This window comes from Manis pentadactyla, chromosome X, assembly GCF_030020395.1.
Source record: "Manis pentadactyla isolate mManPen7 chromosome X, mManPen7.hap1, whole genome shotgun sequence".
In the NCBI taxonomy this organism is placed as follows: domain Eukaryota; kingdom Metazoa; phylum Chordata; class Mammalia; order Pholidota; family Manidae; genus Manis; species Manis pentadactyla.
Genome location: NC_080038.1, coordinates 4,172,784 through 4,200,757, shown reverse-complemented (window position 1 = coordinate 4,200,757; position 27,974 = coordinate 4,172,784). Strand labels below are relative to the sequence as shown.

At 42.6% G+C, this 27,974-nt stretch overlaps 2 long non-coding RNA genes across 2 annotated transcripts in view; one reads left to right on the top strand and one right to left on the bottom strand.

Annotated features, from left to right (window-relative positions):
• Positions 1 to 27,974, bottom strand: part of LOC130681968 (uncharacterized) — a 330,223-nt gene that overhangs the window by 181,280 nt on the left and 120,969 nt on the right. The window lies entirely within an intron of this gene.
• LOC130681969 (uncharacterized) lies at positions 71 to 27,940 on the top strand. The gene is made up of 3 exons (XR_008995264.1): positions 71 to 633; positions 27,439 to 27,538; positions 27,817 to 27,940. It is a non-coding gene; the product is annotated as an uncharacterized LOC130681969 (long non-coding RNA).

Here is a 27,974-nt window from a genome sequence, read left to right as displayed (position 1 = left end):
GCGGCCGAAAGACGTGAGAAACCGAGATGAAAATAGCCTCACTCATTTGTCAGAGTAACAATGAACACATAAGAATCTTAGAGTCCTTCTCAATATTTGGATGTTATACTTTCTCCAAGAAAGCCCGGTGTCACTGAGATGACGCACAGCCTGCTTAACGTTTCTGGACGTTCTGAAGCGGAGCGCCTTTCTTTAGGATTCTGAAGGCTTACGTGATGTCGAGCTGGGAATCATAAACACATGCCAGATAAGATCCTTTCCAACGGTTTGTGGACTGGCTCTGCATGGATGGAAGCACTGCAAGGGAATGCCTCACAAAAGAGAATGCTTTAAGGTAGGAAGGAGAAATGCATTAATGAAAAACACTTGGGTCTTAGTTCCAATTTTAGCCATGGATGCCAGGTTAAAACTATTGACCTGGACGTAGAGAGCTACAGATTCCTTATGTTGATTGAACTGGGCAGTGTGAAGGGATTTCTGGTTTTCAACATGTCTGATATCCTGACCAATTAACATGCACGCCGCTTGACAGACAACGGCTCCACGTCTGGAAAATCTGGCAGAATCTAAAACCGATCAGTGGGGACCTGTCTGCTTCAATCACTGCTGGTTGTGAGTTTGTGTCCAAATGAGGTATGTGTTTCAAGCTATTTGATTTTCACAATGCTTTCGGTTTTCTTTCTTTGGAAACCTTATTTTTCACCCTGAATTTAAAACACATCAAATTCAAATCAAAGCAAATAAAGTTCATGCTAAAAGCCCTTAATTACACACACACACACACACACACACACACATACATTATGGCTTTCCCTCCTACCAAAACACACACACACACACACACACACACTACAAGGGATGCATAAAAAATTATTATAGTTCTTAAGAAAAGGGACAGGATGTATAAGTGGTTTTACTGTATACACCAAAAAATAAAATTCATCAAATTTGGATGTAAAAAGCCCACATGATTAGTAATATACACACACATACATGTATTAGTAATGTGTGTTTATATATATACTTTTTTTCTACCCTGTGGTAATCATGCTTTCTTGAAACCATCCAAATGCATAAAATCGAAGCCAATCATAAAAACCAGGCAGCTTATTTATTCAGCAAAGATTTACTGATCATCCACTCTTGGGGATTCGGGGGACCTACTAGATTCACATCAGCTTTGTCTTACCTGACTTTGGAAACAGTCAAGAACTAGATAGAAAAGGCAGGCAATTGGAAACAAAAATACAGTTCGTGTCTGATAAAAGCTGGATTGAAAGATACAGGTTAGGAATGTAGAAAAGTGGATTTCCTCCTAGTGAACCTCCCAAATTAGACCCTGTCCCCCAGCGTCCGTAGCCGGGACATAGCAGCAGAGCGCCTGCTCTCCTTGGGTGAGGCTGCCGCCAACGGTGGACGGGGATGAGGAGGGGAGAACGCTAAACAGACTGGCTTCTTCATTCCAAATGCACCACGTCACTAGTATATATTTGCACATGACTCACATGTGCTTTTTGCACACACTGCTCCTCTGCTGCACAAACTGGTGGGTGGCTCCTTGGGTGTAGATGCGGCTGCTCCCAGCTGGGCAGACAGCATTTGAAGGATGGAGACAGTCGGTCTGGTTTCGGTCTCACCGGGAGCCGTCCTCAATGTGCTCACTCCAGGGGGGTGACAGCTGTCAGGAATGTAATTTGGGCACTAAGGATCCGCCACGTGGGCTGTGTGTGCGCTGTGACACTGATGTGTCTGTGCAGCAACAGTTTTCACACCCTTGTCTTTACTATGCTCCTCAGTCGGCGATGCACTTAATATACTGAGGAACACAACATCTCCTAATCATGTGCAAAATCTTGATAAAGTGCTGCGCCTCTCAGGGTGCAGCATTTGACACACCCCCTTGTAAATCTGCAAATGAACAGGCATGCCAGATAGTCGCTACCCCTTCCCTGCCAATGCACTCAGCACCTTCCCCATCCCTCTGAGCCCTGTGTTCCAGGAACCAAATGCTGTCTTCCAGGGAGGCGACCCGAGGAATCATTTGCCCCCAGAGCTGCTGACACTGCCTCTTGCCCTGGAAACATGCAGGCCTATCAGTTACGGGGCATTCCTCCATGCCCACAGCTTTCCCTGATGCTCGGGAGTTTCCAGTAAGGCTCGTACATCTAATGCTCTGACTTCACTTCCACAGTGGAGCAAGTGAGCTATTCTTGAGCATAAAATTTAAGGGAGAGAGAAAAACAGGAAGTCATCAGGATGAATACTGTATTAATGTGCTTTAAAAACATCTACATTAATGCAAAACAACCACACAATGAATAAAATATCAACATTTTAAGTAAGAACAGGATCGGACCTTGGACTTGAGTGGCTCACCCAACTCTTGGCCCAGAGCCCTAATAATATATTCAGTTCACACGTATTTTATTATTGCAACGTTTGCAAAAACGAGATACCTACTCTGCGATCGGTTACAATCTCTCCATGTCTTTACTCCCAATGTCTTTCTCCAATTACCTTTCATATCAGACAGGGTTGGATGATCCAAGCACATTTTGAGCATCATTTTAACAGACAGACTGGTTGGAGTAAGGTTGGGGTAACCCTAGGTTTCAGATTAGTGGGATGTTTCTTTACGATCCCAGCACTTTTTCTGTACTTAAGTTATAATTCCACTGCTTTCCTATTACTGCTGCAACAAATCAGCACAAATGTAGTGACTTGACATAATGCAAACTCACTGCCTGACAGTTCTGGAGGTCGGTCGTCCTAAAAGGGCTGCAGCCACGTTCCTTCCGGAGGCTCGAGGGGAGACTCCATGCCGTGCCTTTCCCAGCTTCTGCAGGACTCGCCCTCGGCTCACAGCTCCATGTCATTCCAGCCCCTGCTTCCGTCCTCACATCCCCTCCTCTGGTTCTGACCCTCCTGCCCGCCTCCTGTGATGACCCTGGGACCCCGTGCATCATCCAGGCTCATCCCCCATCTCAAGGTCCATCACTGAATCACCCTGTGATGCCTCTTTTGCCATGTAGGTAACATATTCACGAAGCTGGGCACTAGGGCGGGGACATCTCTGGGGGCCACGCAACATCCTAGTGTGCGAATGGCCCCCAGAAATGCCCTTGCCACCTACTGTGCTGATCCCCTGGGTGACCTGCCACCAAGGTGCCAGACCAGCAGGCTTCTCCCTGTAGGAAGACGTGGCATGGGGTCCCCCACCCCGTACGGGGATGTCTGAAGTGCAGGAGCAGTGAGGTTGGAAATGATAGAAGCTGGTCTGTGGAAATGTCTTCCAGTCTTACAGAACATATGTGAAAGAAATCTGCTAGATGTTTTCCTAAATTTCACACAATCCCAGAAATCTATATCATATCCCACCGAGTTCTCACACCTAGGGGCCAGTGTATGAGCTTAAACGATATTGAAATCCAGAGTCAACTTAGTCCACATGTTTCTGAAGACTCTTCATAGCCTCTAGACAAGAAACTAAGAAACCTGCCGTCTGCACTTCCGTCAGGAGTCCGCAGTGAAGAACAACCTTAACTGTCACAGAATTGGCTGCAGCCATTTTTTTTTCTTTCTGCCAATGTCAGCTCAGTATTGACAGTTTTCTAAAGCTCAAACTTCCCATGCTTATGTTCCCCCACGTGGAGCTGAGATGCAATTTAAAGTCCTGGCATGACACCATGACAAGCCTGGCTATAAAACACCACATTTAAGAAAAGAAAGAGGAAGGTGATTGCCAGTTCCTGCCTCTGTTACATCTGAAAATCCTGAATATGAAAATGAAAAGAACCTATTTTCCTAGAACCAATTCCTGTTCTCCTGTGTGACATCTTAGAAGGTTTCAGCTGCCTGGCAGCTGTGACACTCTTTGATGTCCAGGGCCCGTGTGATCCCAGGTCAAGCCACCTCTGCCTGGACCCTATACATCTGCTGACTCGCACACAAGCACACATGGAAGGCATTCTTTCTCAGGCTGGTTTTTGCCTAAGATAATTTATCCCTCAGGGAATATTTTCTCACCTATGGAGTGACTCAGCAAAGGGACAATTAAGCTCTAGCGAAGCCACTTGGTAACCCCAAGGCCAGACGCCTGGATCCCAGCCCCTACTTGAAGCTTCCATAACTTCCTGGGGATGTCATTTGCAAATTTCAATCCACGCCCACTTCTCAAGGTTCCTCAATAAACAGTGAGAGTTTGGTATTGGGGCATCCCCCATTGTGCCACTTTCTCTCCTACAAAGCAGCCAGGCAGTGGAACAGCTAAATTTCACCTTTACTACTGATAAAAGATCATCAGAAGATAATGTATTGGATGTTAGCAACAATGGGATAAACCCACATCCCAGAAGACTGCATTCTCCCACTCAGGAAAGAGTAATGGTAAAATGACCCAGGCCCCCCCACGTCCTGTGGGGGTGATATCACAGAGGACTGGACCCGAACACACGTTCTCACGAAGCAGTCAGCCTCCCAGAAGGGAAGGAGCAGCTATGTGCTCCGATCCCGAGTCCTCAAGCCACAGAAGGTGCATGACCCCTCCTCCAGAGGAGGGAGTGAAGGACAGAGAGGCCGGGACTTTGCAGTAATATATGCTCTTGCTTGCAGAAATGCAGAGAGAATAGTATGGAAATTCCATTCTCCCATCAACACCTCCTTTGTGCCTGGAATTATTCTAGGTAGTCACACATGGGTTATATTTTTTACTGTTTACACACTTAAGTTATTTAAAATCCATCTCCAAATGTCAAGATAGGATGGAAAATTTCCAAAATCAAGAGGCACAGTTAAAAATACGCCTGCTCTCCCGTTGTTATAAAATGGTGTCCAAAACAAACTAAAGAACCCATAAATTCACATCATAGGGTCAACTGGGAACATACAAAAAAGAAGACAAACCAAACTGGCTGGATGGCCACAAAGATGACGTTTGAAATAAATATTATGGTCTGTTCTTAAGAACCTGAGACAGGAAAAAGAAAGAAATAAGTAGGAGCCCAATATTAGAACAACAACAACAAAAATCACCAAAAACAGAGCCCTTTCTTATAAATACATTATGTCCTTTGGAAATCCTGAAGGGATGCATTTTTCATTTAGAAAATATTGGCCTGTTTTTAGACAATGTCAGGAACTGCAAAGTAATATCATAATGGTAAATTCCTCTCATGACTCATCTTTGAAATGATTTGAAATTCAGATGGGAAATCATACGTTCAGGACTCCTTTCTAGTTCAATAACTGGGGGTGAAAAATCGCCAGCAGCACCTCAAAAGGAAAAGATTTAACACACGGGAAACCCACACAGGGCACTTGTTCCCACACTTACTGATAGAGGAATTACCCACTTTTCCTCAAAGTAATCCAAGAATCTCAGTACCATTCAGTGGGAGCAGGGTATTTTTTCGTAGCAACTGTCTAGATGTGCTCTCTCTGCTCAGCAAGCTGCCTGTGCCCTCACGTGTCAACCACACCACCGCTCCAGGCCCCAACTTTACACTCTGCTTATTATCGTACATCGTCTACCATTGGGGCAGCACAGCTGTGGACCATTTGGAACTAACGCCTTCCGTTCCTTTCTGCTCCTCGAGCACCCTCTATTTCTTTGGGTAAAAGGATTGGCTTGTTTCAACAAACGTCAAAAGCTGCCCCGGCAGGGTATCTCAACTATAAAGGAGTCTAGCTACTTACCAAAGGTTGATAGCACTTGAAACAAGATTTTTCCCAACTTTTTCCTACAACCAGTTCAGTATTATTTAAAAACTTTTAAAAAAATTCTTAGATTTCACAGTATTTTTTGAGCAAAGGACCTAGTTACTCTATGAGAAGTCACCAAAGCAGTCCCATCTGGAGATGGGCACCACAGTAGGGTGCTACATAACAAAAATGGAATTGGCTCATTGTTTTGGTGACAGGGCAGCAAAGGAACTCGTATTTTAGGGTACCAAGCTGAGATCCTTGGTACAAACCTGGAAAATATTTGGTTCATTTGTCATATACGGTAAATTAAAAGGTGGACTGTGTAATTTTTGCAGGATGTGAATGGAAAAAGCTGGAAGGTCTTTGTGTTCACTGTCTCCAACTACTTTTACTAAGACATTACAAAAAGGGAGATTAACTTAGGCAATAATTGGCTAATTTGCAAGCAGAGATGTAAGGAAACAGGGAGGTCAGAAATTGGGGTCATTAAGAAAAAAAGAACTGTTTCTGCCCCCCATCACCAGGAGGTATAAATGTTGTTCGAAGCCTTCCTCAGAGGCCAAATTAAGTCATTTTGGGCAAATAATGAGATCAAGCCCTGGGCAATGATCTGATTCATGATGTCGCTTGATATATTAGATGATCTCATGGGAGTAAGAAATAAGATGAGAAAGTCTAAGGTTAAACTAAGAAGCCAAATACGTGGCGCCGAGTTGAGAACTTTATCCAGAGAAGAATGTTGGGGATGACAGACACATGAACCTACTAGGCAGTAAATAAACTGGAAACCTACTAAGTGTTCTGAGGAATTTATACTTTTACTGACCTACAAGCCTGCCCTGGAAAGGCATCATACTACAGGAGCCTTCCATGGACGTCGGAAGGAAGAGCTGGTAGACGCGCAGTAACGGAAGCGCTGTGCAATGCCCAGCACCCACTTTCTACTTGGCCAAGGAGAATGAATGTGGAACTGCCTGCCAGAGAGCCAGACAGCCGAGCCAGTGCCAGAAGCATCCCTGCTTAGACAGATTTCATGACCGCTCTGTATCTGTTCTTCTAGAAAATGTCAGTCACTGATGGCGTGGCTGGCCTTATTGTCGCCTGTGATAAAGGGCCAGTGGATGTGAGTGGAGTCCCCCGGGAAGGTGTCTGCTGGACCTGTCCCTGCTCACTAGCAGCAATGAATTCCTTGGTAGCGTGTGGCACCAGGGTCTAACAAGCGTCGGCTCAGCACAGGACGTCTGCCCATCTTTGGCAACCGGAGGAGGCAGTCTGCCTGCAACTGATAATCAGGTGCAAGCCAGCTGACAGCTGCTACGACAACGGCACTCAGCAGTGTGCCACATGCACGCGCCCCCAGCCTTCTGAGAGCCCGGCCTGATGGGTGGCGGAGTGTCAGAACCCCTCATGCTACAGTCGGTAAATAAGCAGGGCGGCAGCCTCGCCTAGGGGCTCCCCCCAGGCACTGTGCAAATCAAACACACCAGCCGGCCTCAGGTGCAATGCTCTGACTCCAGCAGCCACCTTCCTGTAAGCGTCTGATGCAAGGCAGGGCCGAGAGGGAGAGGAAATGCCTCCTGGGACAGCAGACGTCCGACTGCGAGGCTGCCCCCATGTGAGGAGTCGAATTCACGGACAGACACCGACGCTGGGCGGTGGGAACCAGGGGCTGAGGGCGGAGGGAATGGGAATGAGGGCTTAATGGGGACAGGGTTTCTCTCCGGGATGATGACACAGTTCTGGGGATGGACGGTGGCGACGGTCGCACAACAGTGGGATGTATTTAACGCGACTGAATGCACGCTTGAGAATCGTAAAAATGGCAGATTTTATGTTGTGTATATACTACCTCAATTAAAAAAATATATATATATATTATATGTATGTATATAAACAAATGCACTACCCAGCCTTGAAGAGACATGGAGGAACCAGAAACACACATTAGTAAGTACAAGAAGCTAATCTGAAAAGCGTACAATGTGGCTCCAACTCTATGACATTCTGGCAAAACCACAGGGACTGTCCAACGACCAGTGTTGCCAGAGGTTGGGAGGTAGGGGGCGGAATGGGAGGAACGCGGAGGACTTTCAGGGCAGGGGACAGACTGTGCATGAGACTGCAGTGACAGAGGCGTGTCATCATACGTTTGTCCAAATGCACAGAACGGGCCACGCCAAGGGTGACCCCAGTGTGACCAGGGCACGCTGGGGGATGACATCAGTGCAGTTGTAAGGAACGTCCCGTGTGGTGGGGGTGTGGAGAGCGGGGGGCTGTGCACGTATGTGGGCAGGGGTATATGGGCCCTGTCTGTACCTTCCTCTTGATTTTGCTGTGAACCTACACCTGTTCTAAAAAAAAAGTCTCGATGAAGAAAAATAACAAGGAAAAAACAAAGTCCTCCTTGATCTGCAGCACCGACTTCCATTATCATCTTCATGTTACATGAATGTATGCAAACATAAACCAATTATGAACTCCTTGATCTTTAGCGCTGCACAAGAGGAAGATGAAACTAAGCTGGCAGATTAAAAGCCAACAGCCCACAAAACAAGAAAATCCAAATCGTCGCTAATGTGATGTGCCAGAAGCCTGTGTTGGGGAAACGAAGCACCTGTTTAGAACGTGCCCGTGGTAGGTTGTGGCAAGCGTGGCCTGCCCGGCTGCGGACTGACACGCTCACCCACAGTGCCCAGGCTCACCCCGAGGGCAGGCTCCTCTCTCCGGAAGGGCAGCTCGCCCCGACCACCTGGGCTGAGGGCATCCAGTATTCAGCAGGACAGACACAGGATCGGTGGCCTGGCCTCTCTTTCCTCTCTCGGTACTCAGATAAGCAGCCCCCACTCCTGGGTGTCAAGGCAGTGGACACACAAAGGGACAGAGACCTCCTGCTGACTCCCCGGTAATGGCAGCCACCTTGACGATGCAGGGACAACCTCACTAGTCTTCAGATGGCCACCAAAACAAAGGCAGAAAAATAATACAGAACAGGATGGTAGAAAATCAGCCAAATACCAAACATTCGTCTGTAGACACTCAGCTTGGATTCAGTACCAGTTAGATCAACCTGAACTATTTTCATATTTCTTCCTGGAATATGTTCAAGTGGATTCAGAGGCAAAGAAGTGGGACTGGTACTTGACACAGGACTTAAAGTCTGATCTGTTATTTAATCAGTGTGATAGTGAGAAAAAATGTTAATTTCTTCAGCATGTTTTCTTCTCTTAAAAAAGGATCAAGTTTGTGCCTATGATCCGTTCTATCTTTAAAATTGTATTTTTGATACAATAGTGTTTTGGCTAGCATACCTATATATAAAGTATAGTAGAATTTTAATTGCGATAAAATGGTTTTTCGAAAACAGCATTACCACTACTCGCTAGAGCACTGTCACTGCGTAAAATCAAACATCTTGAGATGAATATTGCATATATGGTGTACAAATGTTTTAAGTCTTCTCACAGGCAACCACGAATATCCTTTTTTGTACTCTCTTTAGCAGAGCTCAACACAAAGTTACAGCACCCCCGTTAGTGCAGTCATGAGCTCAATAAATTATCTGTACTTCCCCCATACATTTCCTGTGTGTGCTAAAGGTCCTATAAAAATGACATGAATTGATACATACCAGGGATCTACAAGTATTTTCAGTAGAGGGTGAGAAAGTGAGATATGCCTATCTTTTCAGGGCCACACGAGCAGTTATGCATCACTTGCCACTGCAGCAAAAAGCAGGTACAGACAATATGTAAATGAATGACCTTGATTGTGTTCCGATAAAACTTTATTTACAAAAATGGGCACTGTACTGAATCGGACAAAGGGTTGTCATTTGCTGATTCGTGGTATATGAAGGCCCCGATATGATAATGTGAATGCAGAAAATGAAGAATCATTTTCCTTACTCCTGTAATTATTTAGATGTTGAAACACTGGAACGTCAAAGTTAAAAGAATCAGACTCTAAAAGGAAATTGTATACACTTCCTTAAGTGTTTTAATGTACAGTGTCATATGTATGAAAAGTAACTCGATGCAGTGCAAATGTAGGTTTGTTTTTCTCATTTGGACCATGCTTATACTTTGTATGGAGAAAGCATGCCCACAGTGTAAGGTGATTTCCTTTCGACATCTTGAAATGTCCACTTGATGTCAAGGTGATGAGAGACTCAAAGAATAATTTGGTGTCAATGTCTAAGTTAACCTTCCAGAGAATTTTCCTTTCTGTAACAAACAATCTTAGAGGATGAAGAGATGATAGCTTTTTGGCAAGGCAAATTTACATTTTTTTAGAATGTTAATAGTAAAAAGTTCTTCCTTCTCTTCAGTAAGAGCATTATCTGTTTTAATGTAGGTTATTTTTCCTCAAAGGTGTTTCTCTACTTGGAAATCATGTAACATCTCCATCCCACTGAAAAAACTTGGGCTTTCCGTCCTTTTAGAACAGGCGTCAATGCGGAGACAGTCCTTGTACCAAAAGAAAAGCTTAAGTAAGCATCATGTCCTAGGACACTGCTTACTGTATTTTTGTAAAATTATTTTTAAAACTGACATTGATATATAGCAAATAAAATGTGTATGCCATGTCAAATTGAGACAAGATTCAAGGCTAAGTCAGCATGACAGCTGTGAATGTAATTAAATTTTATTTATGGGTTAAAAGTATTTTTTGGTCAATGTTTTTAGTGACTACAACTTCAATTGTATGGTCAATCTAAAATTGCTTAACCAAGGCACACTGAAAATAAGAGTATCTTAAAAATGAACTGATCCAGAATGAGATAATACATGCCAGTATTCCTAGTTCAGAAAGAATGGCAGATAAAAACATTGCTAGCTATTAAATTAACCTTGAAGGCAAGTTAAATTTGGGTACAATAATCATACTCCTACTCAAGAAATTCAAGGGAAATCCCTGTGCTGAATACTGTGCATTATTTTAAATCTCCCTGAGAATATGTAATATGCGCTTATTCTCTTAGGAGTTCATACAGTTTTAAGCAGCCTGGAATAAGATAAGGAAAGAATTAAACATTCACATTTTAGGGTCACTGAGAAATGTAAACCCATCTATTCACTTTACTAACATAATCTTGTTCAAAGCTTCAGGTTTGGATTTAAATAATCTATTTTTATGATGAGTCAACAATCCAAATAAACTATTTTATGCCTGGTAGAGGCTGAGAAGATAAGGAATGACGGGCAGAGCATCACCGAACTCTGGTGAGAAGTAGAAAAAAAAATAGATGAAGTTACTAAACTAGGTCCTGTTCGGTGATATCCTAGGATCTCAGTGTGAAAACAATTTTCAGATCCTGCAGGTGCCAAGACAAATGAGATTCACACAGAGACACCAATGAGTGTCAGAAAAATGTGAGGCAAAATTAAAAAAGAAAAGTCACCAGAAGAAATAGATGGAGAATGTAGGATTTCTGCATAGTCAGTTAGTAAACGACAAAGAAGTTTTTACCCTCTTGCCAAATCATACAATGATGGGTTTTAAAAAATTCACATGAAACTAGTGAGGATGTGTTTGAAGTCTGTGAAAGACAAGCTTTTCGGAACTTGAATAACTATGTTCTGGGGTAAAGTAACTACAGATTATGCGCGTCTCAGAAACTGCTTTGGGTTTGCAAGCGGTCATCCCCTAACTGTGCACCACTCAGTTTCATTCCTCCCCCACTTCTGACCCCATCCCATGTTTCTGCGTGTACATCCTACAGTCTACTTTGGACTATGGTAATTCCTATATTCAAGATACCTTTGGTCTGTCTCTATACATCTCTCCTGGAGTTTATACATTCTTCATTGCATCTCATACCGATTTCATCGAAGAGACTGTACACAAATTAAGATTCCAAATAAAGCAAAATGAGATCACTAATTTCAAAATAAATCAATGTCACAGAATGAGAAATGGATTCAGGGTTGGGAGATTGGGGTTAAACACATCAAACTCTACCAGCAGCCAGGCACTACAGTAACTCTGACGTGCTTGGACTCTTTCTCTCCGTCTCTCTCGTGTGTATATTTATCTGTTCCAACTCCCTGGATGAAGCTTTATTTTGTAAAATACGAGCTGTGAAAGTACTGAGCCAACTGAGAAAGCCGTACATAGCAACAGTCAAGGGAACGGGACGCCAAGGCTCCGGAATGGGAGGCAGAAGACCAGGTTCCAGGACTTTACTGGCATTGACCCTGCTGTGCAACCACTGACTGATGGCTCTCAGGAAGGTGACTGTGTGACACAGTTACGCCAATATTGTAGATTTCGAGGCAGGCATGACTGTCTTCAAATCCCTATGAACTGTGTGCCATTGAACATACTTGTTATCTTTTCTCTCAGTGCCCAAATCTGTAAAGAGTAATGGATAAATGGAGCCTCAGAGGGTTTTGGTGGGAATTAAACTATGCAAAACTTGCAAAGCATGGGCCCCAGTGATTGGCATGGAGTAGCTTCTCAGTGAGCCAATGTTCACCTGAGGTCCAGGTGAAGATGTACGCACCACTCTGTGCGTGCAGGGGAGACCACAGCACACCTCGCATGTGGCAGTTGCTCACTTCTTTCCCCTGAGACTGTCCATCTCCCCGTCCTCTGAAGTCATAAACTGTACTCTTCCCTCAAGACCGGAGTCAAACTCCCCCTCCCAGGCAGAGCCTCAGTGTGGTTCCCCAACCTCAGGCAGCTCCCCTCTGAATTCCCACAGCAGCCACTGGCGGTCCTTCCTCCGCGATGGACCCTGCTGTGTTACCAGTGCATCCCTGCTCCTGGTTTTTTGAATTCTGATCGAACGCCCTGCTTGTTATCTCTTTAAGCTTTTATTCTATTTACCTCTATATCTTGCTCCTCAGAGTGTCTCTGTTGGTGCAGGGCTGAATGAGTGATGTTTTTATCTCTTTTGTTATGAATTTTCTATGTGTGCTCTTAAATGCATCATCTTTAGGTTGCAACAGGCGTACAAAACAGAAATCAGTAAAAAATACATATTCTACTTGTTTTCTCATGTTTTATTTTCAAAATGCCTTTGCATGTGCTGTGTCCTTTCATCCGTCTACCATCCCGGCAGTGAAAGATACGTCATCTGGACTTAATTCTGTCTTTTAAGGCGGGAAATTCATCAAGAGGTGCTGATCTGGTTTGATCAACATTTCACAGAAAGGCTGCCTCTTGTATCAGTCTTCATTTTGATTCAGTTCTTGATCCAAAAAATCACATTAAAGTTGATATTTCTCATAATAAAAAAATTGAAATACAGTTTAATAAGTCTTAAACCAAGACTCTACGATTATATATACCTTCATATTTCAAGAGAAAAATAGAAACATTTAATTTGCACATCCAGGCACCTGTTAACAATGATGTATTTACTTGGAAGATCTTGCTTTGCTCTGTATGTACAGACCAAACATTATATATTCACTGGACTCGAAAACTGGGGGCGAGGTGATTGTAGTCATACACCGGCAGATGAAGCCAATTTCTGTGTGTGTGTGTGTGTGTGTATGTGTGTGTGTGTGTATTTTCCATTAAGGACATTTCAACCCTTGACAGAGGAGACAGTGTTCTTGCTACAATGTATCACTGAATTTGGCTTCAGCAAATCCCCTGCCGGGAAACTCTTGGGAAGATTCTTTGTCTTGCTGAATCTTGTATCTAGTTGCTCCTTCAGTACAGGCAGAAAAAAAAGATGCTGACGTTAAAAAAGAATAAATCTAACAGCTGCAGAAATAATAAGGCTCACAATACCAGTCCCATAGCTGTGCTCACAGTAACCGCAAGAAGATGTGTGGGGAAAGACCTAGCTCAAGGCACGCTTCGAGGTGGAGAAAAGAGTTAACATCATTGGAGTTACCCCCCTGGGCTGACCGTGCTGGATACAGACTCACGGCGACTCACAGCAATGCAATTTCAATGTTCTTAAAAGTAACATAAGCTTGGGGTGGGGGGAGGGCATTAATTTAGCTAATGCAATAAAATTCCTTATTTTGCATTTTACTATCTCTTGACATCAGAGTGCAGTGAGATCAGTCTCAAAACGTCCCCAAATTAGTGTGTTGACATGTATGACGCCACCGAGTTACAACAGGGGGTGCAGTGAGACTACAGAGCATTAAGGTGGAACAGCCCTTACGAAAAAAATCATCAATGGCTCACTTGAAAAGAGGGGGGAAATGGTTCTCTTCCCTGTAAGTGATTAGAACACTGCATCTGGCCACCTTGTGCACTGGTGGATGAGCATATTTTTACTTCAACATGAGAAGAAACGTAAAACACTTCAACAAAGACGTTACATTAGGCCTCACTTCTCCCAGTGAGGCCAGTACTTCTTGCATCTGCAAACACAAGGGCCTGGGTACAACACGTTCAAACACCCTGATTAAGATGGAAGGGACAACTTGGTATGTTTTAGAGGACAGCATCACATCTAAAATGGTTTAAAACAGAACAGTAGTTTCCACTTGCAGTGTAGGCACCATTTACTCAAAAGAATGCCCATACTGAGAATACAGTTTGCTTAATGCAGCTTCATGAAATGCACTAGGCCTATACCATTAGCACAGCTACAGATGGATGTAGTAGTTAGTTTTTTACGTGCTAGCTTGGGAATTTTTCTAGGATTTATAATAGAATTTATATGAGGAAATGTGTTTTGAGTTGCAAACAACCTCTTACAAATGGACATTTGGGACTTTCTTAATGTATTAAGTACACTTACATGACAATAAGCAATGTTGCTTATTAATATGTGGGAAGCATTTTATAGTCCACTGAAATTTTACTATAACTTGTGATAATATAACTTGCATAGCCATGTGTGTGAACAATGGGAGTATGATTATCTTGGATGAAATCCTTATGCAGTGGGGAAAGTTTGCCTGATGTGTTTAGACTCTTAAGGAGTTATTAGAGAAAACAAGAAAAATGGCTTAATAGATGTTCCCACATATATGACTGGAATATTGTAGCACCAGAAAGTGACAAAGACAGGCACTGATTTTGAAGGAGCCACAAAAGACCTATTGAAGCAAAAGTCATAATCAAATTGCACCTTGGAACCCCAGGCCCTTCTCAGCTTGAAACAGACATAACTTCATTGCAGGTGGGATCAGCCAGGGTGGTGTGACATGCTCTTCCGTGGTACGTGAGATGGATGGCACCTGATTGGGAGGCGACTGGGAGGTCCACCTGCCCGTTTGGAGAACATGAGCTGCTCAGATGCCCAGACACTTAGAAGCCCAATCCAACAAAGAAAAGATGGATCCATGGATAGGACAGGAGCCAAGCAGATGCACAGGAACACAAGTTATCCGGAAGGAGGGCAGACAAGCAGCACGGTTAAGACTGAGGCTTTAGGATGGGTCCGCTGCGAGGGTGCACCCAGGCTCTGCCAATGAACAGCTATGCACCTCATACCAGCTTTTAAATGTCCAATGCTGACTTTCCTCTCACGTAAAGTGGGGATAATCCTTAAACCTGATAAACTTGTGCTGGAGGCCAAGGGGATAAGGTGTGCCAAGGGTCTGCTGCACGCCAGGGCCTCCTACTTCTGCACCAAGTAGTATTCCTTGACGGACAGGCACCCAGTCTCATGGACGGACAGACCAGTGCAAACCAGGGAGGCTATCACACAGGCAAGGGGCATCAGGGAGCCCTAAAAGCAGACAGCACAGCCTCAAAGCAGTAGGCTTGGAATTCCCACCAGCTGCACTGCCACTATGAAGGCTGCCTCCAAGATCACTCTGAGGAGACATATTCAGAGACCAAGGTGTGCGAGCTATGCAGGTGCGCCTCTCAGGGGGGCCCACTGCTCCCTCCTCGTACCCAGATGCCCTGTCACGGATACAGACATCTGGAAGATGCTTACTCCTAGGTGTTTATACTACAGGCAAGGTCTCGCAGACTTCCATGTCTGGGGAGTTTAGGGTTCAAGGCAGGATAGTGAGGTCACAGATCACGGATGTGGCCACCAGAGCCAGGAAAGGCAGGCAGCATGTCTCAAGAGAGGAACCAAATAGAATCTGGTTGTTATATCATTTGCTCAAAACCAGAGTTACACCAGCCAATGGGACTTTGATATTACAAACCACGACGGTCCTAGAGGGGATTAAACTTAACACACAGGAGAGGGGCGGAAGATGGCGGCGTGAGTAGAGCAGCGGAAATCTCCTCCAAAAACCACATATATCTATGAAAATATAACAAAGACAACCCTTCCTAGAATAAAGACCAGAGGACACAGGAAAATATCCAGACCACATCCGCACCTGAGAGGACCCAGCGCCTCGCGAAGGGGGAGAGGAAGGCCACAAACCAACAAGAAAGGAAGTTCTTCCAGCCTTCACTCGTCCCAGCTCTGCAAACTATTCCTATCACCATGAAAAGGCAAAGCTACAGGCAGACAAAGATCACAGAGACAACACCAGAGAAGGAGACAGACCTAACCAGTCTTCCTGACAAAGAATTCAAAATAAGAATCAAAAACATGCTGACAGAGATGCAGAGAAACATGCAAGAGAAATGGGATGAAGTCCGGAGGGAGATCACAGATGCCAGAAAGGAGATCGCAGAAATGAAACAAACTCTGGAAGGGTTTATAAGCAGAATGGATAGGATGGAAGAGGCCATTGATGGAATTGAAACCAGAGAACAGGAACGCATAGAAGCTGACATAGAGAGAGACAAAAGGATCTCCAGGAATGAAACAATATTGAGAACTGTGTGACCAATCTAAAAGGAACAATATCCGTATTATAGGGGTTCCAGAAGAAGAAGAGAGAGGAAAAAGGATGGAAAGTATCTTTGAAGAAATAATTGCTGAAAACTTCCCCAAACTGGGGGAGGAAATAATCGAACAGACCACGGAAATACACAGAACCCCCAACAGAAAGGATCCAAGGAGGACAACACCAAGACACATAATAATTAAAATGGCAAAGACCAAGGACAAGGAAAGAGTTTTAAAGGCAGCTAGAGAGAAAAAGGTCACCTATAAAGGAAAACCCATCAGGCTAACATCAGACTTCTCAACAGAAACCCTACAGGCCAGAAGAGAATGGCATGATATATTTAATACAATGAAACAGAAGGGCCTTGAACCAAGGACACTGTATCCAGCACGACTATCATTCAAATATGACGGTGGGATTAAACAATTCCCAGACAAACAAAAGCTGAGGGAATTTGCTTCCCACAAACCACCTCTACAGGACATCTTACAGGGACTGCTCTAGATGGGAGCATTCCTAGAAAGAGCACAGCACAAAACACCCAACATATGAAGAATCGAGGAGGAGGAACAAGAAGGGAGAGAAGAAAAGAATCTCCAGACAGTGTATATAACAGCTCAATAAGCGAGCTAAGTTAGGCAGTAAGATACTATAGAGGCTAACCTTGAACCTTTGGTAACCACGAATTTAAAGCCTGCAATGGCAATAAGTACATATCTTTCAGTAGTCACCCTAAATGTTAATGGGCTGAATGCACCAATCAAAAGACACAGAGTAATAGAACGGATAAAAGAGCAAGACCCATCTATATGCTGCTTACAAGAAACTCACCTCAAAACCAAGGACATGCACAGACTAAAAGTCAAGGTATGGAAAAACATATTTCAAGCAAACAACAGCGAGAAGAAAGCAGGGGTTGCAGTACTAATATCAGACAAAATAGACTTCAAAACAAAGAAAGTAACAAGAGATAAAGAAGGACACTACATAATGATAAAGGGCTCAGTCCAACAAGAGGATATAACCATTCTAAATACATATGCACCCAACACAGGAGCACCAGCATATGTGAAACAAGTACTAACAGAACTAAAGGGGGAAATAGACTGCAAGGCATTCATTCTAGGAGACTTCAACACACCACTCACCCCAAAGGATGGCTCCACCGGGCAGAAAATAAGTAAGGACACGGAAGCACTGAACAACACAGTAGAACAGATGGACCTAATAGACATCTACAGAACTCTACATCCAAAAGCAACAGGATATACATTCTTCTCAAGTGCACATGGAACATTCTCCAGAATAGACCACATACTAGGACACAAAAAGAGCCTCAGAAAATTCCAAAAGATTTGAAATCCTACCAACCAACTTTTCAGACCACAAAGGCATAAAACTAGAAATAAAGTGTACAAAGAAAGCAAAGAGGCTCACAAACACATGGAGGCTTAACAACACGCTCCTAAATAATCAATGGATCAATGACCAAATCAAAATGGAGATCCAGCAATATATGGAAACAAACAACAACAACAACACTAAGCCTCAACTTCTGTGGGACACAGCAAAAGCAGACTTAAGAGGAAAGTATATAACAATCCAAGCATATTTTAAAAAGTAAGAGCAATCCCAAATGAATGGTCTAAGGTCTAATGTCACAATCATCGAAATTGGAAAAACAAGAACAGATGAGGCCTAAGGTCAGCAGAAGGAGGGACATAATAAAGATCAGAGAAGAAATAAACAAAATTGAGAAGAATAAAACAATAGCAAAAATCAATGAAACCAAGAGCTGGTTCTTCGAGAAAATAAACAAAATAGATAAGCCTCTAGCCAGACTTATTAAGAAGAAAAGAGAGTCAACACAAATCAACAGTATCAGAAACGAGAAAGGAAAAATCACGATGGACCCCGCAGAAATACAAAGAATTATCAGAGAATACTATGAAAACCTATATGCTAACAAGCTGGGAAACCTAGGAGAAATGGACAACTTCCTAGAAAAATACAACCTTCCAAGATTGACACAGAAAGAAACAGAAAATCTAAACAGAACAATTACCAGCAACGAAATTGAAGCGGTAATCAAAAAACTACCAAAGAACAAAACCCCCGGGCCAGATGGATTTACCTCGGAATTTTATCAGACATACAGGGAAGACATAATACCCATTCTCCTTAAAGTTTTCCAAAAAATAGAGGAGGAGGGGATACTCCCAAACGCATTCTATGAAGCTAACATCACCCTAATACCAAAACCAGGCAAAGACCCCACCAAAAAGAAAACTACAGACCAATATCCCTGATGAACGAAGATGCAAAAATACTCAACAAAATATTAGCAAACCGAATTCAAAAATACATCAAAAGGATCATACACCATGACCAAGTGGGATTCATCCCAGGGATGCAAGGATGGTACAACATTCAAAAGTCCATCAACATCATCCACCACATCAACAAAAAGAAAGACAAAAACCACATGATCATCTCCATAGATGCTGAAAAAGCATTTGACAAAATTCAACATCCATTCATGATAAAAACTCTCAGCAAAATGGGAATAGAAGGCAAGTACCTCAACATAATAAAGGCCATCTATGATAAACCCACAGCCAACATTATATTGAACAGCGAGAAGCTGAAAGCATTTCCTCTGAGATCGGGAACTAGACAGGGATGCCCACTCTCTCCACTGTTATTTAACCTAGTACTGGAGGTCCTAGCCACGGCAATCAGACAAAACAAAGAAATACAAGGAATCCAGATTGGTAAAGAAGAAGTCAAACTGTCACTATTTGCAGATGACATGATACTGTACATAAAAAACCCTAAAGACTCCACCCCAAAACTACTAGAACTGATATCGGAATACAGCAAAGTTGCAGGATACAAAATCAACACACAGAAATCTGTGGCTTTCCTATATACCAACAATGAACCAACAGAAAGAGAAATCAGGAAAACAACTCCATTCACAATTGCATCCAAAAAAATAAAATACCTAGGAATAAACCTAACCAAAGAAGTGAAAGACTTATACTCTGAAAACTACAAGTCACTCTTAAGAGAAATTAAAGGGGACACTAACAGATGGAAACTCATCCCATGCTCGTGGCTAGGAAGAATTAATATCGTCAAAATGGCCATCCTGCCCAAAGTAATATACAGATTTGATGCAATCCCTATGAAACTACCAGCAACATTCTTCAATGAACTGGAACAAATAATTCAAAAATTCATATGGAAACCGCAAAGACCCCGAATAGCCAAAGCAATCCTGAGAAAGAAGAATAAAGTAGGGGGGATCTCACTCCCCAACTTCAAGCTCTACTATAAAGCCATAGTAATCAAGACAATTTGGTACTGGCACAAGAGCAGAGCCACAGACCAATGGAACAGACTAGAGAATCCAGACATTAACCCAGACATATATGGTCAATTGATATTTGATAAAGGAGCCATGGACATACAATGGTGAAATGACAGTCTCTTCAACAGATGGTGCTGGCAAAACTGGACAGCTACATGTAGGAGAATGAAACTGGACCATTGTCTAACCCCATATACAAAAGTAAACTCAAAATGGATCAAAGACCTGAATGTAAGTCATGAAACCATTAAACTCTTGGAAGAAAACATAGGCAAAAACCTCTTAGACATAAACATGAGTGACCTCTTCTTGAACATATATCCCCGGGCAAGGAAAACAACAGCAAAAATGAGTAAGTGGGACTATATTAAGCTGAAAAGCTTCTGTACAGCAAAAGACACCATCAATAGAACAAAAAGGAACCCTAAAGTATGGGAGAATATATTTGAAAATGACACATCCAATAAAGGGTTGACATCCAGAATATATAAAGAGCTCACACGCCTCAACAAACAAAACACAAATAACCCAATTAAAAACTGGGCAGAGGAACTGAGCAGACAGTTCTCCAAAAAAGAAATATAGATGGCCAACAGACACATGAAAAGATGCTCCACATCGCTAATTATCAGATAAATGCAAATTAAAACTACAATGAGGTATCACCTCACAGCAGTAAGGATGGCTGCCATCCAAAAGACAGACAACAACAAATGTTGGCGAGGCTGTGGAGAAAGGGGAACCCTCCTACACTGCTGGTGAGAATGTAAACTAGTTCAACCACTGTGGAAAGCAGTATGGAGGTACATCAAAATGCTCAAAACAGACTTACCATTTGACCCAGGAATTGCACTCCTAGGAATTTACCCTAAGAATGCAGCAATCAAGTATGAGAAAGATCAGTGCACCCCTATGTTTATCGCAGCACTATTTACAATAGCCAAGAATTGGAAGCAACCTAAATGTCCATCGATAGATGAATGGATAAAGAAGATGTGGTACATATACACAATGGAATACTACTCAGCCATAAGAAAAGGGCAAATCCAACCATTTGCAGCAACATGGATGGAGCTGGAGGGTATTATGCTCAGTGAAACAAGCCAAGCAGAGAAAGAGAAATACCAAATGATTTCACTCATCTGTGGAATATAAGAACAAAGGAAAAACTGAAGGAACAAAACAGCAGCAGAATCACAGAACTCAAGAATGGACGAACAGGTACCAAAGGGAAAGGGACTGGGGAGGATGGGTGGGTAGGGAGGGATAAGGGGGGGGGAGAAGTAAGGGGGTATTAAGATTAGCATGCATGGGGGGGTAGGAGAAAAGGGAGGGCTGTACAACACAGAGAAGGCAAGTAGTGATTCTACAACATTTTGCTATGCTGATGGACAGTGACTGTAAAGGGGTTTATGGGGGAGACCTAGTATAGGGGAGAGCCTAGTAAACACAATATTCGTCATGTAAGTGTAGATTAGTGATACCAAAAACAAAACAAACAAACAAACAAAAACAAAAAAAAACAAAAAATAAAGGGCAGTTCCTGTGTGGTAACCTCCAATGAGTTCTACACAAGGGTATAAAGGGCATATAAAAGTGTAGGCAAAGGGTCTGTTTGTGTTTATACAGAGGATCAAAGCCTAATTGGGCTACCCCGAAAATGAACTAAGATACAATATGAAAAAGAACTTCCAACATCAGCACTCTCTGGAAGACTCATGCCAGAAGATGATCATCAAAAAACCCCAACAAAGATCCACGCACTGCTACAAGTGTAGATGCACTCATCCCACCAGCTCCTGGACTTGCCATGGGAATGAAGAAGGAGATATCTAAGCTGGCCTGTGCATACAGTAAAACAACAAATTTGACTGGATCTATACTGTTGGAACTCAACCAAGAATTAGGAGAAGTGCAAATTGTAGCGCTCCAAAATCTTACAACTACAGACTATTTACTGTTAAAAGAACATAAGGGATGTGAACATTCCCCAGGAATGGGTTGTTTTAATTTGTCTGATTTCTCTCAGACTGTTCAAGTTCAGTTGGACAATATCCACCATGTCATAGATAAGTTTTCACAAATGCCTAAGGTGCCTAACTGGTTTTCTTGGTTTCACTGGAGATGGCTGGTAATTACAGGTATGCTTTGGTTATGTAACTATACTCCTATTATGTTAATGTGTGTGCACAATTTAAGTAGTAGTTTAAAACCTATACATGCTGAAGTTACTCTACAAGAAGATATGTCAAAGAAATAATCAATCTTTGCATGTTTTCTCCCGCCTGCTACTTCTATAGCTTTTCTTCTTCCTTCCTAATTACAACCCTTAAATAGAATTCGTGCCTCATATCAAATTTACCGAGTATCATAACTCCTCCAAGTGGTAAAGATACCTCAAGACAAATGCTGGGCATAGAAGCCACAGGGCATAAATATGCAAAGAAATAAAAAGCTAACCATTTCTAACAATAAGGCTTCTCTCTCACCAACTTTACATTTCCCTGTATGGCCCTGGAAGATGACTGGTTAGCCAGAGACGGGTAAGATTCCTCAAGGGAGGAACAACCTAAGACAGGCACAGTCGCAGGGGGGCCATCAGGTGAGAAATTGGGGATCAACAGAGGTGAGGCTTAGAACCTCACCCCCCCTGTTCTGAGAGAAATCTTCTGCATACGTGGATGTTTTATTGCCCTGGTCTAGCTTGGATTAACACATAGTCTACAGGCACACACCTGATCATCTACATGTGCTCTCTTACAACACTAAACTATGTTTTCTACCTTTATCTTGTATCTACCTACCACTTCAGCATTTTATTAAAAATAATAAAGAGAGAAATGTGGTATCCACATATAAATCAAGTATAAAAACCAAATGAGTATTCATATTTGAACTGACTGTTTATAGTTCATAATGCATGAGCAAAACCGAAAGTTTCTGTGATGACTGCCCTTGTACTGTTCACTATGTAACTTATTCATTATGTAAGAATTTGTTCTACATGTAAAAACTTGTTTGTTATGCCTCAGAAGATTGGAGACTGACAAAAATTAGGCTTGGGGTGGATTAATGATTGTGCATTGAGCATTGACTCCCCTATACAGAATTTTATTGTTGTTAACAACCATTTGATCAATAAATATGAGAGATGCCCTCACAAAAAAAAAAAAAAAAAAGGACAGACTTCCAATGGTAAAATAAATTAGTAACCAGGATGTAAGGTATAGCATAAGGAATATAGTCAAGATATTGTAACAGCTTGGTAGGGTGATAGCTGGAACCTAGAATTATGTATATAAATGTTCTACCACTGTGTTGTACACTTGAAACTCATGTAATGTAATACTGTGTGTCAACTACCCTTCAATAAAAAATAATTATTATTAAAAAAAATAATAATAAATAAAAAAAAAATAAAGAGAGAAATGTGGTATCCACATATAAATCAAGTATAAAAATCAAATGAGTATTCATATTTGAACTGACTGTTTATAGTTCATAATGCATGAGCAAAACCGAAGGTTTCTGTGATGGCTGCCCTTGTACTGTTCACTATGTAACTCATTCATTATGTAAGAATTTGTTCTACATGTAAGAACTTGTTTGTTATGCCTCAGAAAATTGGAGAGTGACAAAAATTAGGCTTGGGGTGGATTAATGATTGTGCATTGAGCATTGACTCCCCTATACAGAATTTTATTGTTGTTAACAACCATTTGATCAATAAATATTGAGATACCCTCACAAAAAAAAAAAAAAAAGTACACACTTCCAATGGTAAAATAATAAGTAACCGGGATGTAATGAATATAGTCAAGATATTGTAACAGCTTGGTATGGTGATAGCTGGTACCTAGAATTGTCATGTATATAAATGTTGAATCACTGTGTTGTACACCTGAAACGAATGTAATGTAATACTGTGTGTCAACTACCCTTCAATAACAAATAATTATCTACAAAAAAAAAAAAAAAAACAAAAAAACTTAACACACAGGGTTAACTGAAAAGGAAAGATGCAGACACCAAGACACTAGCTCTACCAACAAATCAGATGCCCAAGGGGAGAGGGCATGTCACCAGTCACCGGAAATAACCCTATGAGTTCCTGCCTATGTACCAGATGTTTACACCCTTCAATGCCATTAACGTGTTTGGCTCAATCTTACTTCCCCAAATCAAGACAAGATGTAAAAATTATTTCTGTTCTTTTTCAATGGCTATTTTAGCATCTGAAATGACAAGGTGAAGGTAAATTTCTGTTTGTCCAACACAGGGAAGCTTCAAAACCTTTGGTGTTCCAATTACTGATTCAATGGCTAACGCAGACGTGTTGAGTTTTAATGACCTGACCCCTCCCCTGTCCGCCCTCTTTTTACATTTCCTGTATTCATACACTTTCTCAACTTCTCAGTGTACCTGGCTTGATGACTAATCCATGAATATGAAGGGTGGAGTGCCTGTTTGGCCATTTAAGATGGTGGCACCTGCACAGGGGCTTCATTGGATTCATGATTTAATCCTTAGCCAGCAGTTGGCTTTACGCCCAAAACTTTCTTTCACACTCAGAAGAAATGTACAATTTAGGGTGATAACAAGAACCTGGTGTGGACTCAGTTCTTTTCAGATAACCTGCTGCATTGTTACTCCATCTGAGAAGTAGTGGGACTTACGTCACCTCATAAAGGACAGGATAAAGCAGACCAGAATTCCAGAGACTTCATTCTTTTCACCTCATCCATAAAGTTGGAAGAGCATTTCCTCAGATAAATCAAACCACTGCCGGAATTAGGCATGACAAGATTTCAGCCGTGTACTGTTTTGTGTAATGAATTCCCCAATGGTGCAGCGTTCATGTGAGTTTTAATTGCCAAACCACACAGAGTCACCCAACCACACTGATCTATGTTGTCCATTGGAAATCATCTATCTTTTCATTTAAAATAAGTATCCTTTCACACACGCACAGCAAGACTCAGTCTAGACTTTTATTTTTAAAGCATGACACATCAAGATGAATAGTGACTTCAGTAAGGAGCCCCACATGGGCAGTGATCTGTTGTTCTTTTGTTAGTGGATCAGGTTAATGCTCTTTCTCTATATGGGATGCGGGGAAAATACTCATCAAGTTCAGGGTAATTCCCAAAAACTAGCAGCAGGAAAGAAACGCAAAGCCAACTGTCCCACAGATGTTTATCTGCGCACCTACACGTGTGGGTGCAGAATTCCATGCTGCTGTGTGTGAAGCGTCTCAGTGAGTTTACTAGCTATCATATCATCAATCATGGCTCAACGCAGGAAAATGCTTCTGCTTTTTAATTAGTCATATTCTGAGCACCTATTTTAGCCATAAAATTGGCTAATGGGTAAAACTGCTGTACTTAGTAGTGGTTTAGCAATCAAAGAGAAGCCATGAAAAGCCCAGGAGGGTGAATTTACCTCAGTTGTACTGCAGGCCTAAATAAGTAAATCCTGTATTCAGTCTTCTGCTCACAAGGATACCTGACAGCACCCCGAAGCACCCAAACACCCTCTCTACAAGAACCGGGTCCCTGCCTGGATCAGTACTTGGGATCGACAGGCCTTACTGCAGCTGTGCTGGGTCTGGCTCTCACAGAAAACAAATGCCAGATCACTCTGGTCCCTTCACTGACATGGGTGATCCTTGTAAGAGTTTCTCTGTTTTGAGCAAAACTAGGTGTCCATGGTTTGCCCAGATGCACAACTTGGGTCGATCGGTGGTAAGTCATCCACGGGCTGCTGAAACCAGATGACTGTGTCCACCTGCTGGTCTGTGTGGCTCCAAGCCTGCATATTCCCAATCAATTAGTTATGAATTCAATCAATAGCTATTAATTTATGTATTTGTTCATTCACTGAACATGTTCCCTGCACCAAGCAGTATGCAAAGTACAGGTGATGTATCAGGGAACGGGGCATGTGCACTCAGAAGGCTTGCAGTCTACAGGGAGGGGAAGGCAGATGGATGTGGACACCCGGCGCTGCCACCATGGAAGGGTCAGGCTCGCCTATGAGGTGCCCATCTCCAAGGCACTCACGGGAGCCACCGAGGGCTCTCCAACTGCAGATGCTAAAGACTGGTCTGACCCGCATCCTAGAAGCCGCTGATGGTCTCTGCTTGCATGGGGGTTGGGAGAAAGACCCCTCTGGGGTCCCAGCACAGTCAGGCCATAATGATACCCCGGGGAACGGGGAAGGGGATGGAGGTGAGGGAAAACTGACCCTGAGAGATGCTGTGGGACAAGGGAGGATAATGGGAGGGTGTATGCTGGGGTGGGGGTCACTGACGGGAAGAAAGAATCAAGCAGGAACCGGGCTTCCTGTCTGGTGTTTGCATGGCTAGATGATGACCTTTGATAACCTTGGAGGGAAAAAACGGTCTGAATGGGGACCATTGATGTGAACATGATGTTTCAGGGTCAGCTTTCTCTGGACAAAACCAACTCAAACAGTATTCTCCACATTTACAAAAACGATATTGGAATCAAATGACTATGACATTTGAACAAGTCTCTAAATAGTTAGATAGTTTTCTATAAATGAAATAAACTTATAAACCTAGGAAATCTCAGGTTTGCAATTATTCCAATATTTTCTGTGAATTTGATAAAATACTTCTTACGCCTTTCATCTTCAATCCACGGCTCAGTCGCGTATTTTACACTGGAGTCACCGAGCTGATTGGTCTGACGTTCTGTTGGGCACCGTCCTCTTCTCTCTGCTCTCCCCAGATGCGTGGACTGGAGGCTCTGTTCTCTCTGATGAGAACCTCCTACCCATCCAGGTGTGGCCCTGCACCCCTCCCTGCCTGCACCTGCTTGTTCCCATCACTTCCCCACTTTCCCAGGTAGTTGTTTCTCTCCAGCTTTCCACACAAAGTCCTGCTCTCTCTCTTCCAAATGAACTCGTTTTTTTTTTCCCTTGTGTAGTACTTTTTCAGTTTGTAGCATAGCTCTTGATAAATTTGGAAGGTAGTTGATTTTCACCTTTCTTTTTTGGCATTTATCATTAGAATACTGAATGAAAGGAAGGCAGAGAGAGGCATAAACTCATTCTGGAAGAAAATATAAAAGAAATTACAAATTCCCGAATAGGTTTGTATTAGCTCTTTAGAAAAACTTGAGAACATTACGTCCATTGTTAAAAAGACTTTATGGGAAAGATAATGAAAGCACTGAATTGAGACAAAACCAAAAGATTGCTGAGCCACGGGAACAGAGTGAGGAAAAGGCATCATTATTCACAGAACCAATGAATAAAGGAACCATAAAAAGTTAGGTATGCAGACCTGTAAGTTGAACACCTGCTTTAAAGGACAGCCGTCAGAGAATTCCAGCATGTGAGGTGAGAGGCACTATGACTGAAGTCAAATTGGGAAGAAAGATGACAGTAATTAAGAAGGATTATAATGATTCAACAAAAACATGAAGGACTGCTCCAAAAAAAGCAGGGTTTTGAAACACATGGATTTATGGTTATGCACATATTGTAGTAAAAGGAGTTTCCAAATGTTTCCAGAGAGGATCACGAGAAAGGATTGTACTGCATATCAGTAGCCCAACAAAAGATGGAAATTCAAAACCAAAGCAAGCTTCCTTTGTCCTGCAGGTGTCCTGTCTTCACAGCAATGTGACCTCGAAATATCCTGAGAACCTTTATAAGTCGGGAACCTTCTGTGACAGACACCCTGAGATGCCAAAGAACTCAGGTATGCAGTCTGCCTAAACCCAGGGAATAATGAAGCCACTTAGGAGATTATGCAAATATTTAAAATGCAATTAGAGAACCTAAGGTTGCAAAGCAGAGAGAGAGAGGGCAGGGTGGCTACAGTCTGGTACAAAGTGACTGAGCCCCTGTGGGAAAGAAGCAAATGACATCCATAAAAATGATGTAAAAATAACACACACTAACAAAGATGAGCCCATGGCAAGGGCGGGGGCTCTACTAAAGGTTGATAGAAAGTGCCCATTTGTTTATGAATGGCAGGAAGGTGCACATGTTGGATTCCCCCACTCACGTGACATGGACGTGCTCAGAGCAGACCCTCTACATGCTCCTGTGTTCATCACGTTTGTCTCCGACAAAGCCTCATGAAAGAAGAGCAGCAATATTGTAATGTACTTTCTCATTAATAATTTGAATGC